The 19,698-nt window shown below is 37.6% G+C and overlaps 1 protein-coding gene across 2 annotated transcripts in view; it reads right to left on the bottom strand.

Annotated features, from left to right (window-relative positions):
• Positions 1–19,698, bottom strand: part of AGMO (alkylglycerol monooxygenase) — a 226,441-nt gene that overhangs the window by 10,620 nt on the left and 196,123 nt on the right. The window lies entirely within an intron of this gene.

Here is a 19,698-nt window from a genome sequence, read left to right as displayed (position 1 = left end):
CATCATTATCCTCTTCCTGTGTGTTTGTTAAATAAATAGTTTTTACCTCTTTCCTTCTAGGAAAATGTATTTTTTTCCCGAACCTGGTGGGGAAGGGCTGGTTGTAACCTGCCTTCTCTCAGAGGATATATTTCTAAATTTGGCCAAACTGGAACAAATTTAGTGGCGCCCAAGTGCGCCAGTCTACTAACTAAGTCTAGGTTAAATTAAGTGCATGAAGTGTATTACACTTTCGTCCAGATCTCATGATTTTTATCTTGATGGTCGATCCCAAGACTGGAAAAGGGCATTATGAAAACAATATAGAACATTTTCTAATCAGGAGATGTTAATATCAAGTGTGAATGTACAAGAAATGAAATCTTAAAACTTATTTTTCTCCTCTTCTTTAGGACTTACACACCTTTTTATCCTCCATAGTTACTTAAAAATGTTGTTGTGTTGATAAAAATATAAGATTAATAATCTGTGTATCATCTGACTTAACAGAATTGTTTCTCTACCTAATAATTGGGGAACAGTGAAAGCAGAGTTGATTTTTTCCATCCATTCTTTGATTGGAGACTGAACCTAAAAGAGATACACTTTCACACCCTTGGGGGAAAGAAATAGAAAATTAATCTTCCATTGCTGTTATGCCTCTGTTAGCAGCAGGGTATGAGGTCACATTGCTGCCTCAATAAAGATTGCTCAACCTCCTACACCAAGTGATGTGGTCCTGCAGAGTATGAACAGCTTGTCTATGAAAGAGACTCTGGATACAGTGGCTCTATAAATACCTAGCCTGTGCAGTTAATAAGGTATATCAGCTGGCAAAAGGTCTTGCAGATGACTAAAGTGTATTGAACAGTAGTTTTCCAGCCTTGTAAAATTGCTCTCCCACACCTTCTCCTTAGAGTTCACCCACGCACGGGCATAAACCTGGACAGAACTGTAAGTTCCCAAGATGCAAGGTGCAAGATATAAAACCAGGGATTTAATTCCCACTTCCTCCCCACACCATCATCCTCCAAGATGGAGGATACAAAAGAAGGGGTGGGTGGTGTGGTGGTGGTTCCATAGGCACCTGAAAAGCAAACACTGCAGCCACTGACTCCCTAAAAAGGCTGGGAAGTGCCTGGATCACGTTGTTAGCATCACCCTCAATATTACCTGTCTACTCTATCAAGTTGCATTTGTGAAAAAATCATAGAATATCCTGAGCTGGAAGGCAACCACAAGGATCATAAAGTCCTAGTCCTGGCCTCGCACAGGACAACCCCAAGAATTACACCATGTGTCCAAGAGTGTTGCCCAAACGCTTTTTGAACTCTGTCAGGCTTGTGCTGTGACCACTTCCCTGAGGAGCCTGTTCCAGAGCCCAACCACCCTCTGGCTGAAGAACTTTTTCCGAATATCCGAGCTAAACCTCCCCTGATATAACTTCATGCCATTCCCTCAGACCCCATCGCTTGTCCCCAGAGAGACCAGTGTCTGCCCCTCCTCTTCCCCTCACAAGGAAGTTGTAACTTCTTGTTACAACTGCAGTGAGGTCTCCCCTCAGTCTCCTCCAGGCTGAACAGACAAAGTGACCTCAGCCACTCCTCATACAACTTCCCCTCCAGACCCTTCACCATCTGCGTTGGCCTCCTTTGGATGCTCTCTTGTAGCTTTATAACCTTCTTATATTGTGGTGTCTAGAACTGCACACAGTACTCGAGGTAAAAGACTAGTACAGGGAAAGACTAGGAAAGGCCTACAGGGAAGCCTAGGTCAGAAGCTGCAACTGTTTGAAATATAGACAGTTCTAGTTCCTTCTCCTTTTAAAGGTTTTCCACTTACCAACCTCACTACACAAGAATTTAGAAGATTACAGCTAACAAACCTCATCTAATATTGGCAATTTCCAACACCAGCACTATAAAATATTCACTTGCAGGGCTTTAATGCACATTTTTCAGGTCATGTCAAAGAAGAAAGAGGAACAGGTAAGTCACCTGATCTCTGTCCTCCCCACAGCCATGCAAACAGGTGTGCTGTGGCTTTTTGCAGCTGAACACAACACAAAAGCCACTACTCGGCTAAGGGGAAAAAAAAGTCAATGTCAAAGGAGGAAATACAAGAACTTAGCTTTCTACCATCCTCCAACCCCTTCAGTGCTTCATTTTCAGCTCCTCCCAAGATACACTCTCCTCCTTTATCTTAGACACCAACAAGCTCATGGAGGAGACATTTGTTGTTCGTGCTTAATATCAGTTTTTAGAACATACCATATTCTTTGACTAGAGGTTCTACAGATCAGCTATGTATGTGAAGGACCATCCCTGTTGTTTTGTTTTGAACCTGGCTCTGACTACTTAATGGCTACTTGTTAATTTTTGCTGACGCATTTTTGCTCCTCCTCTCCCCACAATGAATAGGAATGAATATGGCAGCAATTTTCTGCTCACAGCCTGCGTGCTACAAATGCATCACTGTCAAGTCTCCTCTCCAAGTTGTCTTCTTTCCCTCAATCACTTGACTGAACTGCAGCTCTCTAGATTTTTACTATTTGTAACAGAAAATAACTCAGACACTTGTAATTCAAAGGTGAAAGTATAGTACTAAAAAATCCCAAAACAGACAATAAAGCATCCTCAAAAGACCCACCACAACCAGACCAGAATGCATGAACTTTTTAGAAATTATGCATGCTTTTTTGCCCTACTGTTCTAGCTACTAGGAAAAATATGATTTATTACACCACATAGTCAGATTTACAATCGGACCTAGAGTAGTCATATTTTAAAATATTTCATTATTGACTCCAAAAAATGAAGGCAAGCTCTAAGCCCTGACTTTAGGGCTTATACATTTCAGGGAACATTTCAGGGGAAAATGAAAAACCCCACACCTTTGTATTAATTTACTCACAAAAAGCATTCAACCTTTCCGTTTCCCTCTTTCTTGACATGATAATACATTTTATTTACATGAACACCCAGGCTTCCCTAACCCTTTCTCACCAAACTGGTGGCCAGTACAGCCCCCCCAGACTCCAGCTCCAAGGCCTGGTGTATTTCTTTATTCGCCCATGATTACACATCTCTAGTCCTCACATAAAAATACTTCACACAGTTCCTTCTCGCAGTTTGTTCATACACTCACAAACGAAGCCGGCTCTTAGCTCTTCTGCTCTTAAATCTACAAGTGTCATATTCCCCACTACTCCAATAATAATGGAAGTCCCTTCCAATACCAAGTTTCAAACCTTTTTTCCAGAGCTGTCAGTCTCTTGCCTAATCCTGCCATGAACACCTTTAGCATTTTATCTCTAGAGATAAATCAAGGAAGTTTTATTCCTCAGAGTCTGATTTTTAAGAAAGAGATGTTACATTTATAGATCATTTTAGAGGATATAATTATATAAGCACAATTTAATAATTATGAGACATTGTGGATATGAAAAGAGTAAATCATGTTAAAGAAATCTGGTTACTTTTAAAAATGAAAGATGTTATTAACCTAGATAAACCAAGAGTCCTGACTTAGCTGGGGTTTTAAAAAGGTTCAGAGGAAAGTCAAAATGATGGATCATTGTTATCATTAAGAAAGCTTTGTTGTGGATGGACTAAATCTTTATTAAAACTTTTGTCCCAATATGAAGCACTTGTGACCCAGCATTCACATCTGAAAGTCTGTATCCTGAAGTCTGACTCTTTCCCATCCTTGATGTGTTTGGGTTCTTTAGCGCATCTGGTTTCCCTGTAAGACTGTGATAAGTTCAGTTGACTCCAGATCTGATGCAGTTGCCTGCCTTCAGGTTTGAGCAGTACCAAGGCATTAATTACTACCCAGAAAAAAAGGGGATTGGGTGGAAAACAGAAAGGCAGCTGCTGAGAAGTGAAGTCTCACAGGATTGTAGATTAATACCAGCAGATTTTCATATTTTATTCAATGGTCTACATAAAGCTATAATAAGTCAGATCATTAAATTTGCAGATGATACTAAAATAAGCAGAGTATTTAAGACTCAGAGGGATGCAAGAATAATCCTGACATTAACAAAATGAGCTCAGAGGTGAGATAGGAAATTAAATGAGTATTCATTTAATGTAATGAAAATTGACACACTTCAGTAAAAATAACGTTCAGGACACATACTGAGACACAAGTTAAATTATACTAAGGTAATTAATATGTAAAGAGAGAGCAAGTTAGGAGCTATTCTTAAATTGCCATTCATAGTTTTAAATTCTAAGAAGACATGACCCCTGTCCTAAAGAGATAACAGATTGGCACACACAAAATAACACACTGTCATTTAACACAGTAAGAAAGAGTGTCTTCCAGCACAGTATAGAAAAGAGAAAGAGAGCCCTTTGGACCTGCTAGTCACTAAGATGGCTCTGAAGAGTGACTGTGATGGCCATCGCCACATTTGACTTTTGCTATTCTCTTCAAATTTATATCTGACTAGAGTCTACTTCAAAGCTACACAGAACATTTTAAGAAAAGAGTCCCCAGGTATGAAAATAGAAATGTTGTATTACCAGCTAGCTGAATAATATTCAAGAAAATTAAATAAGAGGAGGCAAAGACATCTCAGCTGGCAAACAAAAAAAAAACCCCTCAAAATCCCAACCTCTAAAAGTAGGCCTTTAACTCTCTCTTAAGGTTGCTGAAGGAAAAAGACATGAGAATAAATCAAGCAGAAAGCCAGCAAGATGCAGAGGAAAGGGTAAAAAAATGGAAAAAAAACCTAAAGCAAGAACATAATGAAACAAACCTGCAGGCAAGCTAAAGACAAAGATCCTTTGCCCTACTTCACACCAGAGAAAAAGCAATCCCAAAACCACTTTTTAAGTATATAGTAAAAAGACTGTAAAAGCCAAAGTTGTTCTTTATTAATAATACTATAACAGCTTTTCATAACACATACCTCCAGAGTGGGTATTCCACTCCATTATACTAGTGAAAACTCTGAGGAAGACTGAAAACACTCCACCTCACAATTTCCCCATTGGACCATTTACATTAAGGGCAGCAGGGTGCCCTGCTGTACTTGGTTTAGCCAAATTTCCTTGCCTAGTCTATTAACAGCCCAAACTAACTACAAGCATCTACAAACATGTAGAGACTTAGTAGACCTATTGTTTGTTACAATTTGAAGAGCAAAATTTCAAGGAAAAATAACAGCAGTGTTAACAGAGGGAAACTGCCAAGGTCATATGATTCATTTGTGTAGGAGCTTAGCAACAAAGGAGCTGTGAAATACTGTAATAGCAATAAGCCAATGGATTAACAGAGCACCAAGCAACATCTTGAAGGAGATCAAAGTAGTAAACAAAATGAAATGCAGTGACAAGAATGAGAATAGGGTGTTCAGTTCTTAGCAGTATGAAAGAGTGAATGAATTGCAAAGGACCCACATCTTACAGCAACATAAGAGGAGGGGAAAAGATGCGAGCTTTACCTCAGTTAAAAAACAGAAATAAATTACTGTTCCTTCTTTAATGAAATATTTTGTTGCTGTCTTTCCTGAATAAATGATGAGAACTCTGAGTCTTATAAATAATGTTACCCTAAAATATTTAAACAAAAAGTAGAACAGTTACAGGACATAATGAAGTACTACTTAAGATTCCCAGAAAACAAAATAATTCATCTAGGATACACTGCAGTGTAAAAAAAAAAAGAAAAACAGTGACTCATACTGGCAAGCAAGCATTCTGATTCTCTGATTTAAGTTTAGAAAACATAGTTTGATGTGTTTGTGAAAGAATTACAGTAATTGTATCAAAATCAATCAAGTCAGAGGATATATAAAAAATACACTGTATCAGGAAACATTGCTCCACGCAAATAAAGGGCACAGTCTGTGATGTAAATGGAATAGAATCTGTTAAAATATGAAAAATTCTGATTAGTAAAGATAAAACCTAACTTAAATATAAACTTACCAGAGAACAAATCCATTGAGAATGAAGAGCATGCTAGGTGTCAGGATGATGGAATCACACTCAGTAAATATGAGTGCCTCATCCGTCAGTAACATCTCCTTGCTGCAAGCACCAAATTAAATCTGCAAAATATTTTATCTTGATCACAGCTGCTGTTAAATATCAAGGTCTCAGCTTGTATATGAATGTATACAAATGATACCATTAAAAATTCTAATTTAGCAATAATATTTCCTATGCAAATCTCTGTAATGCCTCAAATACAATAACAAATATATGGAAATAGACACTTCTTGATAGCAAATACCAAAATTGTGGGCTCAATCCCTGTATGGGCCATTTACATTCAAGAGCTGGACTAGATGATCCTTGTGGGTCACTTATAACTCAGAATTTTCTGCAATTCATCTGTGCTTCAGTTACTATAGAAGGTGGAAGATACACAAAACCTGAAATCTCAATTTCCCACTCCTTTTTTGTTGTGTCTCCACTAGCACTCTCCCTCACCCCATCACATCACTCACTCACACAGCTGGGCCTTCAAGGTGTGTTCTGCTTTTCTGCTTGCAAGAGATGATAAGAAAGGAAGTACCTATTTCACTTCTTTCTCTCACTTTATACCCTAAGAATGCATGTATTACTCTGTTTAGGACAGGAAGAGCAAGGAACTCTGATACTACAGTCTACTACTGATACTCCTAACAGTCCTGTTCGGAAGCAATTCCAAAACATCTACTTTTAAATTTTTATTCAAAATTTATTGATGATTACTATTCCCATTGTATTTTAAGGCTTCCTTGCCAATTAGTTTACCAGCTTCTGTTTTTTATTGTTTAATCCCTGAAGACTCAAAGGTTATATGCAAATTGACCTTTTATTCTTCCAGGTTCTGGTGTGCACCCCGATTGTGTTTTGACTACCTGCTGGCATATGGCAGGAACTTTTCCTTGTTCCCTCACTATGAATTATGCCAGCCTGAAAGCAGTATTACGTCCTCAATCTAAACAAGAGGAATTCCCTGTTAATTCCAGCTACCATGCAATCTACAGACAGCCTGGGAAAACCAATCGTAATGCCTCTTAGCTTTTGGTTTATTTCTTACAATGATGACTCCTCTTGCAGTCTTCAAATAGCCCTTTTTGACTGCTTTTACATATAGGTGACTGGAACTGTAGCTAATACCGTGGTAATACGGAGAGGGTCTCATCAGCATCTTGCAAAAACAGCATTAAGCCTTTTCCCTCTTAACAAAGAATTTCTCATTGCACACCACCTTCTTTCTCAATCCTTTAGAGACCCCTGGAACTGACCAGCAAACCCAGCTATTCCTTCTCAATTACACTTAGTCACTTGTGCTTTGAGTTAACAGCAGGTTTTTGTCGTTAGCTTTTCAGTGAATGACACTGCTGTTTGTATTACTAGAATGCATTAAATTTCTGTTATTCTATTTATTTAAGATTATACTATATCCAGATCTGTCTTTTCCAATGTCTTTCAGCTTTATCAGCTAATTTTCATTTCTGCACTCAAACATTCTGTGCCAAGGTAATTAGAGAAAAGTTAAATAATAATAACCTCAAGACTGAGTCACTAAGAGTATAATATTAACTCCCAGGGTGTTTTTTATCAGCTTCATCCAAGAAAATTAGAACAGGTGAACTGCATGAGACCAGAATTTCCCTTTTACCTAATTGCTTAGGGAAATTATATGATTTTTGTGTTGAATAGCCTATGAAAGATATTTTTTTAATTCCATAAATTCAAGTATGTTTGAACTCCATAAACATTTTTTGTGTTCATAATATTCTACAACTGTAAAGTTCACAGTTTAATTATGTGGTAGGTGAACTCCATTTTCTTTTGAACCTAACAGCCTATAACTTCATTTGATGATACCAAATTTTTCAGCATTAAAGGGAGTTAATGAGCATCCCTTTCTACTTTACACCACAATCATACTACTTTTCCTGAGGGTGAAAAGACCAATTGTATTTAGTAATTTTTTTTGTTTCCTTCCATACTTTAATATTACTGCATTTATCACAATCTCTCTCAAATTTTCAATAATTGTTAAAGTATTGATAGATAATACACTGTTCTTCTCTAAAAAATCACTTAACCCATGGAAAAATGGCAGCAATTTAATCTGAAATGACCTTGCTTTTGTTAACCACGCTGCATTTTATTGTTTCCTCTTTACCTGAACATTTTTAATTTTTCTTCATTTCTTAAACACTTTTGAATCCTACTAAAGTCAGATTAATGAGCATCAAATTACTTCAATTATTTTCTTCTTTTATCTAATAAAAGTGCAGTATCTGTTGTTCTCCAGGGACGAAAGCATCCTTATTGTTTCATTATTTTGGAACACTAAATAATGGGTGCCCAAAGCTCAACTCATTAAGCTTACCTAGTTTTGTTTCCAAGAGTTATTCCCTTTTTATATATTCAAACTCACGAATCATCCTCATTTTGTTTTCATGTTCTATGTCTTCCTCCTAATTTAAAACTGAAACTAGGCATTCATTTGGATATGTAGACATACTCTTTGAATTTATTTTTCCATTCCTTTTACAGCTTCTGAGCTCAATGTTTTGCAGCTCTCAATTGATCTTTACTAGTGTAAAGCTTCCTAGGTAAAGTTTTCTTTGCTGATGAGTTCTTCTTTTCAATTCTTTCAGATTTACTCCGAGTATATTTTTAACACAACTAATCATTTAGTTAGGCTTAGATCTTTCCCTGGATATTTGTGTTCTTTATTCTGTTTATATTAATAATAATAACAATTTGTTTTATCTTTGTACAAGCTGCTTAGGTGCCACTGTTTAGGAGGGATCATTCCTTCAAAGAAGTGCCTTTCTACCAGCTTGCATCACCATGGATCTAGTGATGTACCTGAACTAGCATGCTACCCCTACAGCCTGAACAGTGGGGAGAGTGATGTAGCAGGCATCCAGGTGGCTCTGCACAGTGCTGTGCTCTGTCACAGCTGAGATGAAGGGGGATTTTAATAAAACAGGACAGGCTCAGCCAGGATATGTCTGTCCTGTGCTCTCAGTACACAATGTTCCAAGGAGCTTATCACCACAGCACTGTGCAAATTGGGCTGGAGCCTTTCTGAGCTTAATGCACCCAATTGCATGATAAAAGAGCAGAGGTCTAAACACCTTTTCAGAGTCTGGTTGAGAAAAGTCAGGAATATTAGAAGCTCCTGGCCATACCAGAAAACAGATACATACATAAAATTCCCTTGTGGTGTTCCTATCCCTCTGTTTCTTGTGATCTTACCTGCTAAGTACCCAACAGAGACAACAGTGAGTTTTACTCACTTAAATTAAATAAATGTCTCCCTGAATATCTATCTTCAAGATTAGAGAAAGAAACTTTACGTTTCTAGTATTCACTCCTTATATTCATTTCTGCAACCAATCATCTTGAAAGCAGTGATCAGCAGAGAAAAGTGACTGCAGTGGTTCTTCACCTGAACTAAGTCATGAAAATTGTCCATAAAAGTGAAATGGACACAGTACTAAACCAGCATTATTTTATGTAGCAATATTTGCACAGAAAAGTCACAATATGCTAACTACTTAATTACTTCCAGTTTTATTCTTTTACAGACAATCTGAAACTACCAAAGAGTATGATAGAATTCCCCTTAAATAGATGAAAGGTGTGATTAATTTGGATATATTTTCATTATAAAAAGTGTCTTTACAACATTATTAACATTTCATTTCTCCCGCAGGCTCTGTAAAGGCTGAATAAGAATGGAGAACATACCACTGGCTGTAAAAATTGAACATTTCTCACTCAGCAGCAGGAGAAATGGATATGTGATTCATATGAAAACAATAACTGCATTATAAATTGTTTTATGTGGTATATTCTGGGGTTTATGCACAGAAATCTGCAAAACAAGCACTTCAAAAAACAGTAATTTGAGGCTTTGTCAAGTACTTTTGCACTAAGATTGTTTGAGTCAATTACATTTGCTATTCTAAGATCATACTTCACCTTTTCATTTCATAGTAAGTTCCCTGTCTGACTAGTTCCCTGACTGATGTGTGGGTTTATTATCATAATGGAGTGAATAGGACACAGCCATGTTGCTACTGGGGAAGACACACCAGAATAAATAAAAGCAAAACCAAATTTTAAGATAGGTGAAACAATATCAAGAAGTAAAATCCCATTTAAGCCTTTGTTTGCTTGAGAAAATAAATTTTCTTTAAAAATCAGAATTAACTGAAATCAAATTATATGCAAAAAAACCAAACCAAAATAAAACCCTAGCAAAATCTACAGTCTGAGGCAAGGAGGAAACCTCTTGCTTCTTTTGCAGGGAATTCCTTATCATATTTTTGTAGAATTGAAAAAGCCAGGAAAAGGCCCCAAAGTCACAACTTCTAGCAAATGAAACTTTCACATGAAGATATTCTTCATCGGCCAGATGTGTATGAAGAGAGGTGGCTTGAGGAAAATGTGCATTTCTCCAGTGTGCATTAAGGGACTCTGAGAGTTCTCAGGAGAATAAGGAACAAACAGAAAGGAAAGGTTCTGAAAGAGTCCTGAGGACTTGCCACAGCACACTCTCCTTACACATTTCAGTTCTCCTAATTTCTCCTAGAGATTTTGTGAGGTAGCATTACTCAGTACTGCCTACTGTTGAAACCAAGGACTGACTTCTAGAGCTGTTTCACAGTGCATAGACATTTAAAAAAATGTATACACATTGGATAACTTAGTGCAATGTAAATCCATTGGCCACACTTACTAATTGTTTGTCAGTCTTACACCTCTGGAGAAGTCTAGGACCCTTGTTGTAAGCTCTAAACAGACACAAGCCATATTCTCAGCATAATCCATGAAGATGGCTTGCTTATTCAAAGCAGAGTTAACTTCATTCCAAATACTCTGGGTGGCTGTGTCCCTTTGACAGCACAGACACCAGGTATCATTGCTCATGAGGAAGGCTTTTTTGCTGACTGGCTGACTGCTACTGTACCCACTCTCTTAGATTTGGTTCTGTTAATACGTCAAAGTCTTGCGTATATCTATAGAGAATTCAATCAAATATTGTATTTGCTTCACTTTGAGGTTACAGCTATAGTTGATGGGTTCCTTCTAAACAAACTTCAGACAGCTGGGGAAGTTTCTAAGTTCACCCATCATCAAAAAAGAGAAAGGCACATTTTTCTCCTTGAATCTGATTTGAAATGCTGCTACATTTTTTTCTTTTTTCATCAGTATTTTCATTCTTGTGTATGTTTTGATGACAGATAAATAAATATATGCTTTTGTTTAAACTGAAATTTTTATTGCCAACAATTTTGCTTTCACTAATATACATAGGGATTTTTTTTAAAAAACATTATTCTTCAAAGCTCCAATAGATGTCACTATCAAAATATAAAAGAGAGCTGGTTGTGTAATGCAGTCAAAGAGAAACACAGCAGGGAAGCCTCACTTGCTGGACTGCTTCAAACCCCAGTATGAGAGCACAACTCATTAAGCTAGACGTCGAAGTGAGCTGCCAGCCATAGAGTGCATGACTTTTCATTCTTTAAACCCTCACTGTTAGATCAAAAATATCTAATAGTTTCACTAAACATGAAAGTAACACTGAACCTACTGGGTGTTTGGGCTAATAAGCAGTTTCCTGTTAGGTTTTTTGCTCTCTGCCCATTCAACTTCAAAAAAACGACCTATCTTTTCTTCAGCCCACTTTGCACATTACTGTGCTGTGTTTTACAAATGCTCATTTTTCCTGTTGGTTTGGATCACATCTGGAGTAATTTTGATGTGAAGCTTTACTACTGCTTTTGGAATGGCATGTCAAAACATGACAGCACTGCTTGAAATGGATAAGTAAAGCTTATAAGTAAAATTATTTCAGAACTATTTGCGCATGCTACAGAAATCTTTAAGCTTTTGTACTGACCAAGAAAGTACTTTGTTCTTTTATCTAACCTTTAAGTCCTTGGGAAAAAAACACACTCTGTATGAGTATTGGAATCTTTCACTGTTCTGAGCAGTCTCTTTTTTATACTGCTTGAAAGAGGAGGTAAACTCTATGTAACTACTGTGTTACCTCTACTATATGATGCTGAGATGGGTCTACTAGCTCTCCTACCTTGGGAAACTAGCTAGTTTAAAAATTAAAACAAATTACTTATTTATTTTTAAATAAATAAAAAACACGTAGCCCCTAATTCTTGGGAACACACCTGGGAATGGGAGGCTTTCCAATTTTAAAAAACCTTGTGGCTTTTCTACATATCTCTGCAAGCTTGTATGGTGAATGTCATTTTGAACAAGTAGTAGAGTATTTTCACTGGTGAAAGTTTGCCAAGTTTGTCCTTGCATCAGGACCCATCCCCAAACTAAATCGTACCACAAGATGTCAGTGCAAACAACTCCCATATTGGTGGCTCCATATGATTTGCTTGTGAACCTTGTTCCAGTCTGAAGTTATCTTGAGCAACAAGTATGCCCAAAGGTTGCTAGTCTATTTACAAGCAAACAGCTGCAGGATGAAAGGGAAGAATTGAATAATTTGTTGCAGGATGACCTGTCCAGCCTAGATCTCCACTGCTCATGTAGGAAGTCTTTTTGCTTTGTCTAGAATTCTGGACCCGTGCATTAATTCGCAGACACAGACACTTGAACAGTTCTGCTAAAGAAAAATCTGTGACTTACAGTCTAGAGAACCTTTTTGTTAGATACAAATGCCTTTTAAAAAAATTATGCCTGAAGCTACAGAATTTATGATATGCTACTGCACCTACCTTTTAAACCATGTTTTAAAACAATTTGGCTGAGCCACAGTTTAATGAGCTTAGGATGTGAGGGAATTCAATGAGAAAAAAGAAAAAACCAACCAAACACAAAGGTCAGCACAGCTACCTACTTTATATCAGCCAAAGATCAGGCTCTTTTTACTGACACATTGTAGGAATAAGACCAAGCTACTGCTTCTCTCTCATCTACCTATTTTCATATTTTTTTTATTCCAAGACCAGCTTTGATTTGGGATGATGGGAACCTCCAAAAGGTATAAGCATTGGGGCATACTGGAGACCATAAAGTATGAGCACACACTACAGGTTGCAAGGTTTCTTCCCACCAGAAATGACATGACCTGAGTACATAGAATCTAAAATTAGCTCTTAGGGAACACAGCAAGTGCCTTTTCCATTTGCTTTTTACCTGCTGTTTCTTGTGAGAAGGAGTTATTCTTGCATCTCTTATTAATAGTCTCTGATGTGCTACTGACAGCAGGAAATTTATCTGTGAGACTCTCTTCATGTTAGACTCAGTTCATTAGAGAAAAGTAGATTCCAGGTACTCACACATGGTGTCTAGGCAGTTTACCTGACTGACCACCTCCAGAGATTCTGTAAAATGGGAAGACAGAAAGCAGGCTTAAACTGTACAGCATCCCTCTTGACTCTTAAAACAATCTTCCATAGATAATCCATTCACAGGAGATGATACTAGGGTCCTCAGCCTAGCTGGCTTTCCCCATTTGTGTGCTTTCCCTGCAGGAGGTGTAAGAAAGGCACTGAGACCTTTCAAAGAATCCAGGTGAAAAAAAGCCAAAAGCAGCATTCTCCAGTAGCAATTGCAATAGCACAGAAAATCATTAATGGGATTATAATAATCAGATTTTATCAAACATCTGGAGTACAGGCTTTTACCTAGCCTAAAATAGCGAAGGGCCTTGAGGGGAAGCCGTATGAGGAGTGGCTGAAGTCACTTGGTGTGTTCAGCCTGGAGAAGAGGAGGCTGAGGGGAGACCTCACTGCAGTTACAACTTCCTCATGAGGGGAAGAGGAGGGGCAGACACTGATCTCTATTCTGGTGACCAGTCACAGCACCTGAGGGAATGGCCTGAAGCTGTGCCAGGGGAGGTTTAGGCTGGATATTAGAAAAACGTTCTTCACCCAGAGGGTGGCTGGGCACTGGCACAGGCTCCCCAGGGCAGTGGTCACAGCACCAAGCCTGACAGAGTTCAAGAAGTGTTTGGACAATAACCTTGGGCACATGGTGTGACTTTTCAGGGACAGAAGTTGGCTCTGATGCTCTGTGTGGATCCCTTCCAACCGAACATATTCTGTGATTCTGTGATTCCATACTACCTATAGAGATAAAATAAAATGTCAAGTTCACAATGATCACAGATACGAAAGCCTGAAAATTTTAGCAGGACTTTTAATGCATAGTTAAAAAAATTAACATATCTTCTCCAGACAAGCAAATAAGAAACAGAAACCATGAAAGAAAAATATTTTTCTACACAATTTCAGCTCACTTCTCCTAATCAGAAGCTGTTTCCTAGGTGAACCAAATGTAAGAACAAAGCCATGTAGTGTTATTATTTTGCACCTTTTTAACTTTAGTGTCTGCTGAATATGTAGTCAGTAAAAAACATGGAGGTTATGACTGCAGGTACCCAGAAATTACTGCAGTTACTACACATCAATTACCTTCTGGAAAATACAAATCTTCATCTACATATCCCATTCTGTCAGAATTCAGACATAAATCTCTACATCTTAGAAACTAAATGCATATCTGCTAACTAGACAAGCTCAAGGACTCAGGAACTATTAATTCTGTTTCCCTGAGATCTCCTCAACAGGAAAATAGACCTTATAGTTGAATATTTTCCACAGAGTATATTTAGACTACATAACTACATTTTCCATAAGTTCCAGAAAATCTTCCAGAAAAAACAAAAACATCCCAGTGCACATTTTTGGCAAATTTGACTGAGCTCAGACTGTGCAACTGAACCTAAAAAGCTGAATTACTTTTACTTATATTAATAGTATAATGACTAATATTTTATAACCCTTATTAACACTTATCAGTCATCACCACTGTTTCCCTCTAAAATCTGACTAAAAGACATATGATAATTTCTTCAACATACTTACAAAAATTAACTTCATAGCTACTACTCTGTGTTACACTGCCTACAACTTTGTGAAATACTATCTAGAGGAAATATTACATGATTTTTTTTTCATTCTGAAAATTCAAAAGAAAGAAATATTTTAAAATACTTGACTTCAGCATCCACTAAGAAAAGTGGTTTCTGATGGTGATTCACAATCATTGTACACAACCCTATAGTCATCCTGCTAAATGAGAAAATTACATTAGGAAACATACTAAATTACCCTCTTTAGTGGATGTATTTATCACAGCTACAATGTCTAGTGGTCTGTCTTGCTTAATTTCATTATCTTGAATGCAATGCAATGGAATCTGACACGACCATAAAGAGAAGCATTGAGAATATACATCAAGTCCTCAAATGCACCAGCAAACCATTTCATCCTCTTTATGCAAATATTGTTGGAAAAATCCCTGATGTGTAGCATAAGACCCATTTGCTTTGCACTTATCCAAGGCACAAGGTAACAGAGAAATTCCTAAACAGGAAAAGCACAAAGAAAGCATTATGCGTTGTTATCATAACAACAACCATCACCACAAATAGGCCACAGGAACTCTCTATGGACCATCTCCTCTGTCACATCTGTTCTTATTAAATTTCTATTTTGAATGACAGTGACTTTGAGCATTCACTGCTGCGCCTGATAGGTTTGTACTCACGATAGGCTTGTAACTCTCCCTGTGCCAGGGCACACCCCCCTGGCTGCCCCAGCAGAAACCTGTGCTCTTTCTTGCTCTGCGAGTTTTGCTTCTTGAGTCCATCTATGCTTCCCTGCCTGGAAATGATGAGGAAAGGAGGCTGGACACCTCACCTTGTTCAGGCTGCTTGACACGGTACAACGCCTGTCTCTGCCAGGGCTCAGATGTCTCTCAGCCATACTCAGAGATGAGTTATTTTCCATGTAGCATCTTAAGAGCTGGTTAATTCCTCAGGAAAAATACCACAGGTTTCCATAAAGAAGTGTGAGGAGTAAGCCTTTAGCAGAATACAGAAAGTTTTCATGATCCTATAATACCCAGGGCTATGTTAGCTAAATTCCAACTCTACCACCAGGCTTTCTTGCAAGGAGAAAACCTGGAGAAAATAATACTGAACAACAATCCTTCTCCTGTAGCACAAACCATTGATAATTGTTCTTCACTAATAAGGCCCTTTACACACATACTACAGACCAATTACCAGGCATAATTAACCATAATAAACTATAGGCATGAGACACTCAAAGATTTTTTCATGAATAATAGGAATATTGTTAGCAAAGAAAAAAATGTATTCAAGTATATATCTTATTATTGGCCATGAAGTCATGAAGACAATACTTTTCTCTTACAGCCATATTTCAGATAAAATAAATAATATATAAAATAAAACCAAAGGTGATCTGACCCTCAATGACAGATTTTGTTCTCAGAATCTCAGAAACTTGCCTTTAATTGCCTTCTTTTTCTTCCACCAATCCCTGATCATCAGGCTTTTCTCTCTTAGACATCACTGTCAAATCCAGTTTATGGTCATAGACAGGAAACTGGGAATACTTGAGGTTTTACAAAAATAAGCACATTGGTACATACCTACACTGCTGCACTATATAACACTTTACCTTCCCTCAAAGTATTTTTTTTGCACTGTGATTAAAGGAAGAGCAAAAATAAAACCTTTGCTTTCAGGATGATTAAAGGTAGTGAGTCAGCCATGAGTCATGAGCAGAGAGAAGGTAAAGGGCTGTTAGATCTGAAATCGCAAATGCTGCTACGTGAAGCAAGAGAGTAATGCCATTATGTTCAAATAACAGGCTCATGACCTCAATGCAGACAGACAGCAGCAAAAGACATGATCACACTCAGTAAGTTAGTAAGCTATTCTTTGATCTAAAAATTGTAGTTCAATTGTCTTATGGTATTTTTCTTTCCTGGCAAATTGTAATTTATGTGCTGATAAGTACTTGCATTCAAGGTTTGTGGAAAAAACGTAAGTAGTAGAAAACACCACAAATTCCATAGTGCTTAAAATGTTCCGTGATTTTCTTCATTATTTTAATCTCTTTTTAATCAACCATTGCTAATACTGGGCTGTCTGTCTCTGCCACATTAAATGATCCACAAAAACTGTAGTGATACACCCTGAAGCAAAGAGACAGTGATAGCTAAAGCATGGTGCTGAAGGGACAAAAAGTAACTACAAAGAATTAATAACAAGGAAACAGGAGAGAGAGTAGAAACTGGGAAAAGGACAGTGCCATGTTAGTTAAATGTAAATAGAAAATGCATCATTAGAGGAAACGAGGCAAAGACAAGTGAAATAAATAAATATAACAGTAGCAATGTATGAGCAGTGTATAGTGTTTTTTGGATATTAGAAGAGCCTGTTGACTGATAGGAACAGTAAAGAAAGTAGGCACCTTTATGTAAGTATTGGCTCCCATTAAAAAAAAAAAGAAAAAAAAAAAAGTAAAATATTTGTGGATATGAAATATGCCACCATGTACCTCCACACATAACAAACCTAAGGAAATCAGGAGAGGATATTTTGCAAAGATGAATAAACACTAGAGAGAGAAAGACAAAAATGGGGAGAAAGAATAAAGGAGGAAGAAGTAAAAATATAGCAAGGGGTGGCGTGGAGAGAATTCATTTTGTATCGCTTTTCTGTGCCAAACCATAAACACAAGGACACTCAGCAGTTCATTTTTACTCAATGTTTCCACATTTTTCTGCTGTTTTCCATAGGTGGGGCAAAAAAGACAAAGAACCGAGCCAAGTTTTCCATTGGCCTTGATATTAATATGGAAGTGCTTCTCCAGCATGTGAGATATCTTATTTTAGCTTTATGTTGTGGTTTGTACCTGAGTTTCAAATGCGGTATTTTAACACTTGTTTTCTCTAAAGAGAAAATCCTGAAGTCCACAGTACATCTCTTGTTTGCTTTTCCCAAACTGCTGGGGGTGGAAGGCAACACGGCATAGTGTGGTGAGGTCTGCTGAGAGTTACTGAGGGTCAGGGGCCCTCAGAAAGCCAGCCTGCGGCCTGCTTTGTTTGAATTCCAAACTGAATTGCTGGTCAAACACCAGCAGGGAACCAGGAAACCCAGCAAAACTCTGCCTCATAGCCCCTGTGTATGCCTGTGCTGGAAACAGAGGTTTTACGGAAAAAGGGTACATCAAGAATAGTTTTTTCCCATTCAGCTTTAGCAGTCCCAAGAGTTTAAAAACCGTGAGTCAAGCTCGTGTTATCACTAGGGTGTTTTAAGAGGGAAAATAGTTTAAAATATTACTGATTTAAATGTTCTTGTCTGCCTTTTAGATTTTGAACTTTCTATAGGTCTTGTTTTCAGGAGGCAAAAATATTTCTGTATTCACATAATTTCAGGAGCCAGAGCTTTCAGAAAAACTTAAACTAAGGACAACACAGTTTACATAATAGGCAATGCTTTCCGTATTCTCTTAGTTACTATTGTTCTTGATGAACTCCATTGCTGAGACTTAGCTTTTTTTTGTCAGAAATTAAACTCCAAACAACTCATACCTTTGGTGCCATACAGTTTATTAGTTTCTAATCACACGACATAAATTCCTGAAAGCTCACAGACATTTGTCTGTAAAAAGGTAGCTTTAAAATATCTGATCAACTACCTCCTTTAGGTAATGGTTTAAGTAATGAGGCCCTTAATCCCACAGATCTGAGAGGAAACTGAAGACAACAGAGACAAGAGAAAGGGCCCTGAGTCCTTTATATCTGGTAAGTATAGGTTACAACTTTCACTGTCAGCACTTATCCACCAAGGTGCTCTGATTTTATTATACCAGAAAGGATACGATGTTAGCCACTGTTGGGAATAAGCAATCGTGAAACTCTGTTAATCAATGCACTGCACCAAAGCTTGAGTTGCAGTGAATATTGCATCATTCTTGTTTTCATACAGGGAATACTGTGCCCTGATCCTGAGGTCAGCAGCAAGTTTTTCGGTGACTTGAATGGTGCAGGGTCAGGTCTCAAGTGACACAGGATTCAGCTGCTTACTTCTGGGTTTTCAGTAACTTGATATTGCTGTGTACATAGTCCAGGAAAGGCCATGTGTAGGGATGTAACATTACAACAGCTGGTAGGAACAGGGGAATCACTTTTTAACAGTCTTGATGAAAAAAAGTTCTGTTTATCCACATTCTTCTCCTAAGGTGTATCACTGGGGAATTTAGTAACAAACAAGACCAAAAGGAAGTCTTATGCAATAGTGCAAATTACAAATGTTATTTATGAAGTTTCACACTTGGACATGTGAGGCTAGGCTGTTAGTCTCTAGAGTATTTTTGTTTCTAGAGACCTGAAAGAGTGGTTTGCCAAAAGAAAGATAGTTACTCCTACAATGTCTATTAGTTCTGCATCAATATTTTGTTCACTACTGTCCTCACATAATTCACCTTATTTCACTTGATCCCATTCTATTGTTCAAACCACACAATGTGGTCATATTCTAAAGAAATAAGTAATGGAATATTAAAAAGTCGAGGGGAGAAGGGTAGCTTATCAAAATATCACTCATACATGCTAGCAATGAGCATTATTTTCAGTTCAATTAACTGCCTGATATATATTAACTGCACATAATTCAATTCAGTGGCCAACTAGTCTCCAAAGTCTCCTGATTACTCCAACCCAGACACCTTCAGAATGATTGTTTCACTCTTTGCCATGGATATAAAGACAGCATAAACTAGATCCAGCACAGGTGTTAGGTGCCTAAAATATGAAATAATTTATATTTTCAAAAATTTGTGACAGGCAAGTTGACAGGATATAGTTACCTACCACA

This window comes from Corvus hawaiiensis, chromosome 1, assembly GCF_020740725.1.
Source record: "Corvus hawaiiensis isolate bCorHaw1 chromosome 1, bCorHaw1.pri.cur, whole genome shotgun sequence".
Classification (NCBI taxonomy): domain Eukaryota; kingdom Metazoa; phylum Chordata; class Aves; order Passeriformes; family Corvidae; genus Corvus; species Corvus hawaiiensis.
Note: the sequence above shows the minus strand (reverse complement) of the source record. Positions and strands in the feature narration are given on the sequence as shown.